This window comes from Eptesicus fuscus, chromosome 19 (genome assembly GCF_027574615.1).
Source record: "Eptesicus fuscus isolate TK198812 chromosome 19, DD_ASM_mEF_20220401, whole genome shotgun sequence".
In the NCBI taxonomy this organism is placed as follows: Eukaryota; Metazoa; Chordata; class Mammalia; order Chiroptera; family Vespertilionidae; genus Eptesicus; species Eptesicus fuscus.
Window position 1 is genome coordinate 2,379,567 of NC_072491.1, and position 13,037 is coordinate 2,392,603.

A 13,037-nucleotide genomic window follows, 5' to 3' on the forward strand; every position below is an offset into this window, starting at 1 on the left:
AGGTCAGGGCACACACCCAGGTGGTGGGTTTCGTTCCCGGGCTGGGTGCAGATGGGAGGCAGCTGATTGATGTTTCTTCTCTCACATTGATGCTTCTCTCTCTCTCTCTCTCTCTCTCTCTCTCTCTCTCTCTCTCTCTCCTTTCCTTTCTCTCTAAAGTCAATTAAAAACATAAGAAGAGCCCTAACCGGTTTGGCTCAGTGGATAGAGCATCAGCCTGAGGACTGAAGGGTCCCAGGTTCGATTCCAGTCAAGGGCATGTACCTTGGTTGTGGGCACATGCCCAGTGGGGAGTGTGCAGGAGGCTGATCGATGTTTCTCTCTCATCGATGTTTCTAACTCTCTATCCCTCTCCCTTCCTCTCTGTAAAAAATCATTAATATATATTTAAAAAAAAACATAAGAGAGTGAAAATGCCACTCATTTTATTTTCTTAGTAATATTTTCTGCTGAATGGCCTCAGGGCAAGAGTTTCCGTATGTAGCTTTCCCCAGGAGAACGTGCGCTCTCCCCAGCTGTGGGGGGGAAGCAGGAAGTCCTGGGCTCGGCCTCTGGGACCCTGCTGTCTTGGGTGTTAGACAAACCAGCGTATCTGAACATCCCTGTTGTTAGAGCGTCAATTAAAACAGAGGGATTCTTGGCTTCCTGAATGGAAGGGCCAGCTGACGTGTTGGCTCGGTGTATTTTATCGAGCGCAAGGTGTAAAGAGTGGGAATGAGTGCGGCATCGTTTCTGACCTAATTGTCATCACCTTCAAGGACAGAAAAGCGAGCAGAGAGCTTCCGAGAGATAGAGAGGAACTTGGATTCTACATCGACGGTCAGCGGATGTTGAAGGGTAAGACGATGGTTCTGGCTTCTTTTTAAGATCTGTGGTGAGTAAACAGGAGGTACTGAGTGAAAATGAAACAGAAGACACTGTGTCTCTGCAGGGAATGTAACCGTGAGAATGGGAGGGAAGATAGTGCCTATCCAGAGGGCAGGCTGACTCTGATGCCTGTGGGCTAATAAAGTCCCTAACTCCTGCATCCCAGGTGAGCCCTGGTCCCTAACTCCTGCACCCCAGGCAGGGAGCCCTGGTCCCTAACTCCTGCATCCCAGGCAGGGAGCCCTGGTCCCTAACTCCTGCATCCCAGGTGAGCCCTGGTCCCTAACTCCTGCATCCCAGGTGAGCCCTGGTCCCTAACTCCTGCACCCCAGGTGAGCCCTGGTCCCTAACTCCTGCATCCCAGGTGAGCCCTGGTCCCTAACTCCTGCATCCCAGGTGAGCCCTGGTCCCTAACTCCTGCACCCCAGGTGAGCCCTGGTCCCTAACTCCTGCATCCCAGGTGAGCCCTAGTCCCTAACTCCTGCACCCCAGGTGAGCCCTGGTCCCTAACTCCTGCATCCCAGGTGAGCCCTGGTCCCTAACTCCTGCATCCCAGGTGAGCCCTGGTCCCTAACTCCTGCATCCCAGGTGAGCCCTGGTCCCTAACTCCTGCATCCCAGGTGAGCCCTGGTCCCTAACTCCTGCATCCCAGGTGAGCCCTGGTCCCTAACTCCTGCATCCCAGGTGAGCCCTGGTCCCTAACTCCTGCATCCCAGGTGAGCCCTGGTCCCTAACTCCTGCATCCCAGGTGAGCCCTGGTCCCTAACTCCTGCATCTCAGGTGAGCCCTGGTCCCTAACTCCTCCATCCCAGGCAGGGAGCCATTCCACCCTTCACACCCATGGATGCCCCATTTAGAATATCCACGAGATGGATCACCGTACTAACTACTGAGTTTATAGGCAGGATTTAGTGAAATACTTCCGCTTCCAATAAATCACACTATCAGTATTGATCATGGTGCCCTCTCCTTATCTGTGGATTCCATAAAAAAGGCAGCGAGCCTTTCGGCGGAAGGGCTTGGAGGGGAAGGATCTTGTCGAGAAAACAAATCATGGACGAGCCCTGAAATCGGAGGCCAGGGCCGTGCAGTGAGATGAGTGTGACGCGGCCCCGCGGTGGACCCGTTCGATGGGTGCTGTCCACGCGCCAACCTGCCTCACATCAATAGTTCGCAGGACGGCAGCAGCTCGGGCGTAGTGAGTCATCATCTCAGTGAAATATGGATGATTCCAACGCAATGAAACAAGCCGTTGGTGTCAGGAAAAACGTCCCTTTCCCCCGAATGGAACAAAGCCATCTATTCAGGGGAAGGGGATCATAGACACGTGTGGCCCGCCATGTAGATATAAATAAATGTAGAGCTCACACCACTCCCGGGCACCTCTGGGCCATCCCGTCCTCACTGTTCCGCGTCTGAAAGGTTGACATGGAGTGTGCCCGAGTGAGGAATAGGGGGAGCGCTGTCCTGTCTCTCGTCTTCCTGTTTCTCCCCCTCTTTCTCCTCCCCCTTTGTCCTTACATCCGTGGAGCATCCGATATGGGATACCAGATCATGGACATGATTCCTGGGGGGTTCTGTGGGCTCACTTAGTGAAGGTGAACACACACTGAGAAACCAATATTGTGTCCACAAACGCGTGGGACCCCCGGGGCAGAAGCAGGTGGTGCCACCGCAGGTGGTCACCAGAAGCTGGCTTCAGAAGGACACGGCGTTCTTTCCTTCGGCCCCAACATAAATGGAGACAAACCTCCATTAGATTCCTAGAGTGACTCGCCTGGGAGAAGAGGAGAAGGGTTGCTGTCATGGGCTTGCCTGTCATTTTATGTGTCAGTTGAACTTGAAAAATCGTCCCATCGAAAACCATAGGACAAATGCTGAATTAACTGAGGCAGCTTATCATTTTATAAAAATTACATGGGTCTTAAAACATTTAAATGCGGAAGAAAGATGAAAGTAAAAAAAACAAAGTCAATGCAAAGCTTCAAAGCGACCGCCAGGGACTCCAGGTGCCACCGCGGCGGCATCTTTTAATAACAAACAAATATCACTGTCATCCCCTGGCCATTAGTCACACACACACACACACACACACACACACACACTCACACACACACACACACACACACAGACCACCAGGGGGCAGATGCTCACTGACCACCAGGGACTCGCACTCACACACACACACACATACACATCCCGATAGATTGTGGGGGTCCCTGAATGAGGGCGCTCCCCCTTGGGGACACTCACCCAAGAGCAGCTGGAATCAGACTGTGGGAAACCCTGACGCCTCCACTAGTTAGCTCTGAGACACAGGAATAAGCGTATCTTCTCGGTCCTTCATTTTCCCGTTGGGAAGTGCTCTGAGCCACGGCAGACAGGCGGGCCTCGCATGGACACCTCACCTGTGGAGCAGGGAGGGCTGGAGAGTTATTGAAGGATCCTTGGGACTTCAGCTCCTGTGTCATCCACACCATTATCATGACAGGAAACCGTCAACTTCATAGGCCTCCCCTTGCGTGTAAGGCATTGGCCATGAACCTGAAAACGCTGCTCATGCCAGAAAATCATAAGAGGGAGGGCATCGAGCCCTAGCTGGTTTGGCTCAGTGGACCGAAGGGTCCCTGGTCAGGCTCAATCCCCAGTAGGGGGCGTGCAGGAAGCAGCCGATCAATGATTCTCTCTCATCATTGATGTTTCGATCCCTCTCCCTCTCCCTCCCTCTCTGAAATCAATACAAAAGAGGGGGGTACCTAGAAGGGTGACTCAGTGGCCTCTCTTACTTTCATCGAAATCCAAACAGAAATTTATACCCCAAACAAACAGCCAAACAAACACCAACCAACCAACCAACCAACCAAAAGCATGGCGGTACCGAGGCCTCTGAGCTTCCCACCTGTGGAAACCAGAGACCCCATGTCACACGTGTGGCTGTGCCCAGCACCACGGCCACACCCAGGCTGGTCCAGACCAAACCAAACCGCAAGCAGATTTGTGCACCGGTGGTGTCCCTCGGCCTGGCCTGTGCCCTCTTGCAATCCGGGACCTCTTGGGGGATGTTGGACTGCCAGTTTCAACCCGATCCCTACAGGCCAGGCTGAGGGACCCCACCGGTGCATGAATTCGTGCACCGGGCCTCTAGTATGCATGTAAGGTCTTTGGTTAATCTCTTCCTGCTCCTGCCCTCCCCCCTTCTCCCTTCCCTCTGAAATCCATCAGTCTGTTCCATGTTTCCATGTCTGTGCGTTGAGCATCTGCCCCCTGGTGGTCAGTGCACATCATAGCTACCAGTCGAACGGTTGAATGGTTGCTTAGGCTTTTATATATATAGATAGTCTGGTCTGTTGCATGTCATAAATCTCTTCTCGATGGAGTGCCAGGCGTCTGCAGTGTGAGAGCGTCTGTCCACACGGCCTCAGGGGGAGAAGTTTATCATTGGAGAGGCCCCACAGGGCTGTGGACCCCAGCACTCCTGACTCCCCCTCAGTGGTGTACCAGACGTCTGCATCACTCGCCTTGTTTAATCCTCTCCCACAGCAGCCCAGTCCTCACTCCTGAGTGCCGTTCAGGGGTGCTGGCTCCGTGTTTCAGAAAACAAATATGAGCACTTCTGCCCCCTGAGGGCTTCAGGGGGCTCCATGAGCTCCTCATCGATTTATTGCGCATCTGCTGTTGCCTGTGCTCTGCAGGGCCCCGGACTCAGTCATTTAAAAGGGAGGGGAAAGCTCTGCCCCAAGAAGCTTCATCCAGTCAATTGCCCCCCCCCCCCCCCCACGGGCCCCATCTCTATTCCATCAGTAGCGTTTTCTTGCCTCGGGAACACAATGTCAGCAGATTCTCAGACTTAAGAAGCTATGGACGGATGATGCTTTAATAGAGCAAAAAAGAGAGGACTTAATTAAGGCAAGTACAGACATTACTTCTGGCTTACTAAGCCGTCTGGGCCTCGCATGTGTAGCTCTGACTACCAATAGGTTACGAGCCACATAATATTGGCATCGAAGAGAAGAAATCTGGAAATATGGGGAGCAGGTCACACATCCTATACTTTCCAAGTATTAAAATAGCAATTCCTGGAGTATTGAGTGGGCTATGGAAACCACAGTTCAGAAAGGGTTTGCTCCATGGGGATGCAGTATGAACGTGAACACTCGCACGTTCGTTGTACACACTGAAGTCACTTCTCTGACTTTTTTCTGCGAAGGTGGGTTGCTGAAAGTCTTCAACGAAAGTAAATTGAAGATTGGGTGACGTGTTAGTTGCCCTCCTTACTCCTGGTTTGCAGAAGGAAGTCCTGCGTGTGGACGGCAAGGGGATTGTCACAGACGTTAGGGCTGCTCACGATGGCGTGGGAGCGCTTTCCCCATTTCTGCAGGCACAGTAGCGTGACTCAGTGTGGTCGGTAAGGTGGACAGAACTTACATGAGGCACCCCAACAACAGACCTTTGTGGATCAATGGAGAATTTTTCTCCTTCCCTTCACCTTTTTTGCTTCTCACATTTTTGATTTTTTGGGTCACGAGGAAGCTGCTGTTGGCCATGGATGTAAATACGGGAACTCTGCTTTCTTAAGTCACTGCATTGGGGGCTGTTTGTTACTGTAGCATACACTAACTTGTCCTGACTAGTACAAGGGTTGGCAGCCAAGATCATGAGAGAATTATGGCAAATGGTGATTTTGTGATCGGTTGCACACGGTCAGTGGAGAAGGATGGGATGGTTAGAAGGACAGAAATGAGCACGAGCTCACTTATTTCTCATGGTCTTTGCAGTCTCTGTGCTATCCTTACTCACCTTGAACCCGCTGTTTTAATGTGGAAATATTTGGCACCCCAAGGGATGCCAACACACTGTTTAAAGCAAGCCCAGATGATTCCAAACCTTCACAAACTTGCTCTTGAAACACAGCTGTGTCCCTGAGCCTGTGTGTGTCAGGGTCTGATCCTGTAACTGAGGATCCTAAGAAGTGACCTTTCTGTGGGATGCAGTGTTTGTATAAGTAATAAAACGTGCTAATTGGAAGAAAATATATGTGTGTGCACATGGGAGGGGGGGGCTGTACTTGGTGTGTGTGTGTGTGTGTGTGTGTGTGTGTGTGTGTGTGTGCGCGCGCGCGCACACTTAGACCTCAACAGTAATTGCAATGGTCATTTAACACGAACCTAAATGTTTTGTGTTGGATTTTGGTTCAGGGAAGAGTATGGCATCGTCGATGTTCGGAATTTCTGGCCGTGGTCAGCCTCATTGGCGTGTCCACGTGTTGCAAGGACATGGGCCCCTCCTGCCCTGCCCTCAGGTCACCCCGCCACGGCCCGGCCCTCGGTGCCTGCTCCCAGGTTTCTGTCTGCAGACTCAGCCCGTGGTCCCTCCCGGTGGACGGAGGGCGCTCTCCCCTCTTGATGACTCACTCATCCGTGGGTCCTGACACAGACTGGCAAACCCCAGACTTTCTGCAAACCTCTTGCATCTTTGCAACAGCCCCCCACTCCGCTGTGTGCCTTAGGTGACCCAGGTCACCAGGCAGTGACAGAAACCTGAGGCCGTGCCGTCCCACATCCCCTCCTTTCTCCTTCTGGTTGCCCCCCCTTCAAAATCTCTGAGTGCATACAGAGAACATTCTAGAATATTCCGCATGTTCCGTGCCCAGGAGTGGAGATGCTCTGCTGGTGTAGGTGTGCATGTGTGTGTGTCCAGAGGGGGTGGGTCGGAGCTGGAGAGAGAGGATTACAATAGACGAACAGAAGACACGTGTAGTCTCATGAGTCCCCAGGACATCGCCTTTGTCATATGACCCTCCTGTGTGAACAGAGCTGAGAGAACTCTATAACACAGACATGTACATATGTGCACACGTGCATGCATGCATGCCTCAACGCTCAGTTGTTTGCTTTCTTTCCAAACATCTGGGTATATAAAAAAGAATGATGAGGAAAAAACTCCACAGAAACAATGAACTTAATCCTGGCGTGATTGTCACACGTGACTCAGAGCAGCTGTCAGCGCGGGGACAAGAATGTGACTTTGAGACAGAAGTGACGTGTCCCCTCCCCCCTCCCCTTTCCCACGCCCGCCTTTCTCTGCTTCGTATGCAGCTCCGAACTCCAAATTCCAGGCAGAATTGGCTGCCATCTCAGAGTCTTCAAAGGAAAGCCTTCTGGACACAATTTTTCATTAATTCATTTTTAGCCAGAGAGAAACAGGTGATAACCTTTAAGAATAAGTAAATGGCCGAAGCCGGTTTGGCTCAGTGGATAGAGCGTCGGCCTGCGGACTCAGGGGTCCCGGGTTCGATTCTGGTCAAGGGCATGTGCCTTGGTTGCGGGCACGTCCCCAGTAGGGGGTGTGCAGGAGGCGGCTGATTGATGTTTCTCTCTCATCGATGTTTCTAACTCTCTGTCCCTCTCTCTTCCTCTCTGTGAAAAATCAATAAAATACATTAAAAAAAAAAAGAATAAGTAAATGGACGGGGAGGGGGAGCAAACCCAGGGAAATGAGTGGGTTATTGTCCTTTGATGCCGAGTCCCTGGAAGGTCAGCGTGTGCTCCGTGATGTTTTATTTGTGTCTTGTTCACCATCGCGAAGGACGTTGGACCAGAAAGGCAGGAGGTCCAGGGCCTCTCACTCCATTGAGCCCCTGAGATACCGCTCCGGGCGCGGGGACAGAGGACCATCTCCCCGGGGCTCGCTGTGGAAACCAGGAGGCCAAAATCTGTATCTCAGCGAGACCTTTGAATTCAGTTCCTCAACCAGCACTATTGAGAGCTAATCCGTGCAGTGCCTCTATAAACATCGGGCAGAATTGCTGTCTTTATATTTATTATTTTTAAATAAAAAAATGCCCACGTTGTTATTTATTGTAGAGAGAGAGAAGGGAGGGGAAAGAGAGAGAGAAACATCCATGAGGGAGAACCATTATCAGCTGCCTCCTGCACGCCCCCTATTGGGGATGGAGCCCGCAACCTGGGCGTGTGCGTTGGCCAGGAACTGACCAGGTGACCTCTCGGTGCAGGGACAACACTCAGCCACTGAGCCACGCCACAGGGCTGCTGTGCCCTCTGTAGAGGTCCTTAGCGGTGGAGGGGCTGGAACGCTCCGTGCTTGGCTGTCTTCCTTGTGTGAGGACATGGACATAATATTTCCCTCTGTACCACTGCCCCCCGCCATATGGACGTGGACGCCCCTGCTTTGCAGTTGGGGACACTGAAGTTCAGAAATGGGAGGAAATCAGGTCTGCCCACGCCCCTTCTTGGGAGTTGCACCTGGACTCAGGGAGCCGTGAAAAGACCCAGCTACATTGGCACGGGCTTTTGGACCAACGACAGATGATCAATGCCCCGGCGGGCGGCGGCCTCTTAAAGAGCTTTGAAGACCAGGTGGCTCTTCAGAGAGAAGCCAAGGGCTATGAAGGGATTTGGTCAGGTCCCTGGGCGGGCTTTCTGGTGGGGAAAATGGCCTGCGGATGTGCAGGAGGAAAGGAGCGTGGTGGGGACAGGAGCGCAGAGAGGGGGTTTGAGGGGAGTGTGGGGAGCTGGGGGACCGAGGGCTGGAGAGGTTGGTCTGCTGGGATCAGAGAGGGTGAACCACCATCTGAAAAGTTAGCTATTGTAGCAAAAGCAAACCACCTGCGTGTGAGAGCCAACACTGCTGTCACCAGTCCTGCCTGGAGCACCAGTCCGTCAGCCAGTCCTGGCCTGGAGCACCAGTCCGTCAGCCAGTCGTTGCCTGGAGCACCAGTCCGTCAGCCAGTCGTTGTCTGGAGCACCAGTCTGTCAGCCGGTCCTGGCCTGGAGCACCAGTCCGTCAGCCAGTCCTGGCCTGGAGCACCAGTCCGTCAGCCAGTCCTGGCCTGGAGCACCAGTCCGTCAGCCAGTCCTGGCCTGGAGCACCAGTCCGTCAGCCAGTCCTGGCCTGGAGCACCAGTCCGTCAGCCAGTCCTGGCCTGGAGCACCAGTCCGTCAGCCAGTCGTTGCCTGGAGCACCAGTCCGTCAGCCAGTCGTTGTCTGGAGCACCAGTCTGTCAGCCGGTCCTGGCCTGGAGCACCAGTCCGTCAGCCAGTCCTGGCCTGGAGCACCAGTCCGTCAGCCAGTCGTTGTCTGGAGCACCAGTCCGTCAGCCATTCCTGGCCTGGAGCACCAGTCCGTCAGCCAGTCGTTGCCTGGAGCACCAGTCCGTCAGCCAGTCCTGGCCTGGAGCACCAGTCCGTCAGCCAGTCGTTGTCTGGAGCACCAGTCCGTCAGCCAGTCCTGGCCTGGAGCACCAGTCCGTCAGCCAGTCCTGGCCTGGAGCACCAGTCCGTCAGCCAGTCCTGGCCTGGAGCACCAGTCCGTCAGCCAGTCGTTGCCTGGAGCACCAGTCCGTCAGCCAGTCGTTGCCTGGAGCACCAGTCCGTCAGCCAGTCCTGGCCTGGAGCACCAGTCCGTCAGCCAGTCCTGGCCTGGAGCACCAGTCCGTCAGCCATGCCTACAGTCCTCTGAGGGGAGAGGTCCCTCAAACAGCTCCTTGGGCAACACAATGGAGTCGGAACATTTGGAAGATTCTAGAAACAGAAGACACCTGCCCAAGGTAACTTGAGAGTCAAACCACGTAACAGTTGTGCTAATGGCTGTGGGGAAGGCACCACTGACCTCCACGGGGATGCAGGCAGTGAGCCGCGCTGTGTGGAGCCGCTGAGATGTCGGACATGTTTGCATCACCGCCGTTTGTGTTGAGGATGAGGGAGACGACACAGGCGTGAGATGAAGGAGGTCACTCTCATTTTTTACTCTCAGCCTGTTTCCAGTCGGCGTTCCCTTCCCAATGGTGCAGTTTGCAAGTTAACTTCTCAGTCAAGACGGGGCTCTCCCTGCCCTGTAGCGCGGGGCGTCCACACCAGCCAGGCCTCGGGGCGGGCAGGGAGTGTTTGCTTTCATGCCTGGCCGTTGGCTCACGTGGCCAGGGGCTGGTTGCAGATGCCAGGCAATCCGAGGCCTAGCCTGTGCCTGTGGAGTGACACCTGCCTCTTAGTCCTTCTGTCATCACCGGGTACCATGTCACATGTTTCCCTCAGTCCCAGAAGATGAGACAAATGGGCCAGACCTGGACCCAGTGCACAGCATGGGGACAGGGTCACCCTAGAGCAGCCCCACCCAGCTGATTCCCCAACACGAGAGGCAGGAATGAGTGCTCGCCTTGGCAGCCACCAGGTTGCTGGTGCTGGGATTGGTGGAGGTTGGGACTTGCATGACTGTGGCCACACCTGCCAAGATCAACAACTTGCCCAGAACAATACCTGCCCAGATCAACACCTTCCCAGATCAACAACCTGCCCCAAAACACCTGTGCAGAACAACAACCTACCCAGATCTACACCTGCCCAGATGAACACCTTCCCAGATCAACAACCTGACCCAAAAAAACACCTGCCCAGAACAATATCTGCCCAGAACAACAACCTTCCCAGAACAACACCTGCCCAGAACAACACCTGCACAGAAAAACAACCTGCCCAGATCAACACCTGCCCAGAACAACAACCTTCCCAGAACAACACGTGCCCAGAACAACACCCGCCCAGTCCTGAGGGCTGCCCTGTCCACTTCTCCCCAGACAGAGTGTGCCCTGAGAAGGGACCCTGTGGGACTCTGCATCGGTGTTGCCTTCCATCTGAAAGGTGGCAGGGGTTGCACTGGGTGCAGGGAATGCAGGGATGAGTGAGAAAGAGGTGGTTTCTCTGGACCCTCACACACCGTGGAACCTTCACTACAGCCGATCTGTGGTAGGCAGGGTTTTCCTTCACCAAACAGCCTCTGCCAGCCGGCAGCCCAGACTGCCTTCGTGGTGACCTGAGAGAGGACAGAGACACAGCTCCAAACGGACATGCCGGACCCGCCCACAGCAGCGCAGGGAGGGGTGGAGCTGACCGGGGTGCTAAGGCCAGTCAGCTAGACAGGGGCCCCACATGGACTGGGATGTGGGGTGCAGATGAGCTGAGCAATGGGGCTGATGCTCACGTCTGCGCTCACCCCAAGTCCAGCTGGTGACACAGGCTGTGTGCGTGGTTTTGAGGGAAGTGTTTCATCAGCGTCTCTGGTTTCCGCTTCTGAGCCGATGGGTTCGAGCAGCCCCCACATGCAGTGCCCGCCGCCACCTCTGTCCCCCCAGCGCAGAGGGCGCTTCCTGCCGCGCCCCGGGTTTAAAAAACAATATGTAAAATGATGCCCCAATTCCAATGGGGTCCCTGTCAGCCGGCACTGAGCCAGGCATGTTAAAGCTTACCGCAGATGTTTTTAAAATAAGGGTCGGCATGAAAAAATGCCCTGGTCAGAGGCATAAGGGATGGATAGGATGTGTAGGGAAAACCCGTTTATTTTCCCAAAGAAGATTCACTTTCACTTCTGTGGACGCTGACTTTCTTTGCAGAGCATCCATGGTGATGAGGAAAGCAATGGAAGGTAAGAAAGTAAATAAATAAAATCTGTCTTCCAGCACGATTGTGAAGTAAGACGTTGATACGGAAATAAAGGGGAACTGACACCGGCTGTGCTGCGTCTCTTCCCATTTTGCCCTCAAACTACAAACTCCACTACACGGTCCTCGTTAATCTCTGCCCCTGTCCACGCGCAGGAAGCAGTTTAGAACGGCTCATGCATAATGGATGAGAGGCTTCCCTGTGTAGCTATGTGCCCTAATTCAATAACATGGCACAATTATAATTTGACTTTTAATATATTATGGTTATTTATTAAAGTTTCTAATTAGCCTCAGAATGGCTTTTAGCAGAATCTAAACTCCCTGTTAGTAACGGAGCTGTGCAAAAGGAACGGTTTTCGGTCTCTCGTGTCTTCAGGAAAGCCTTTGGAGATTGTGCTTGGGGGCCCGGCCGGCGTGGCTCAGTGGTGGAGCGTGGACCTGTGAACCAGGAGGTCACGGTTCCATTCCCGGTCCGGGCACAGGCCCGGGTTGCGGGCTCCATCCCCAGTGTGGGGCGTGCAGGAGGCAGCCGATCCATGATTCTCTCTCATCGTTGATGTTTCTCTCTCTCTCTCCCTCTCCCTTCCTCTCTGAAGTCAATAAACTTATTTTTTAAAAAATTGCGCTCGGACACAGAAGTAGAAAAGCAAGTGCCCGCCCCCCTGCAGGCTCCAGGCCCGGCTCCTCCAGGGGAAAGGCGGCGGGGACGGGGGGGGGGGTGGGGGGTGGGGGGGCATCTGGAAATAGGTGCGGGGCTCCCCTGCTCTGGTCCCCCGCGGGGACCCATGGAGCTCCTCTATGGGATGCTCAGGTCTTTCTTAAATGCACGGATATTCTTAGGGGGGAAGTGCTTTATTATTTTCCTTCACAAGGAATTTGGAAATTCACTGCAGGACGCAGGAATCACCAGAGTGTTGTTTTCATAAACACGTAATATCAAAAAATAGGATCATTCAGAAGCCGGCCATTGTCATAGACGCTCGCGGCCCTGCCTCATGAACTCAGCACTCCCTCCGCTGTAACACCAGCGGGTCAGGGGTGACCCGCCGTGTGAGCTGTGAAGACCCAGCGTAGCGCCCGGCAGAGAGCAGGCCGCCAGTGCCACGTCCCACGTGACTCTGAAAAGCTGGCTATGCTAAGAGCTTAGGACATTTTTATTTTTATTGTTTTTTTATTTCGTCCCACCCCCCCTTTTTTTTTTTTTAAATCCTCACCTGAGGATATTTGTCCCATTGATTTTCAGAGACAGTGGAAGAGAGAGGGAAAGACAGAGAGAAACATCGATGTGAGAGAAACGCATCTACTGGTTGCCTCCTGCACGCGCCCCCGACCAGGGCCCGGACTGGGGAGGAGCCTGCAGCTGAGGTTCCTGCCCTCCACCGAAATGGGACCGGGACCCTTTGGTCCTCAGGCCGATACTCTGTCCACTGAGCCACACCAGCTAGGGCTATGCCTTCACTTAAAAAAACATGTTTTTATTTATTTCAGAGAGAGGGACGGAGAGAGAGAGAGAGAGAAATGTTGATGAGAGAGAATCATCAATCAGGTGCCTCCTGCACGCCCCCTACTGGGGACGAGCCCACAACCCGGGCCTGTGCCCTGACCTGGAATCGAACCATGACCTCCGGGTTCCTACATTGACACTCAGCCACCGAGCCACGCCGGCCAGGCAGCGTGGAGTCATTCTCTGAGATTCTGAATGGAGGTTTGTCAGGGT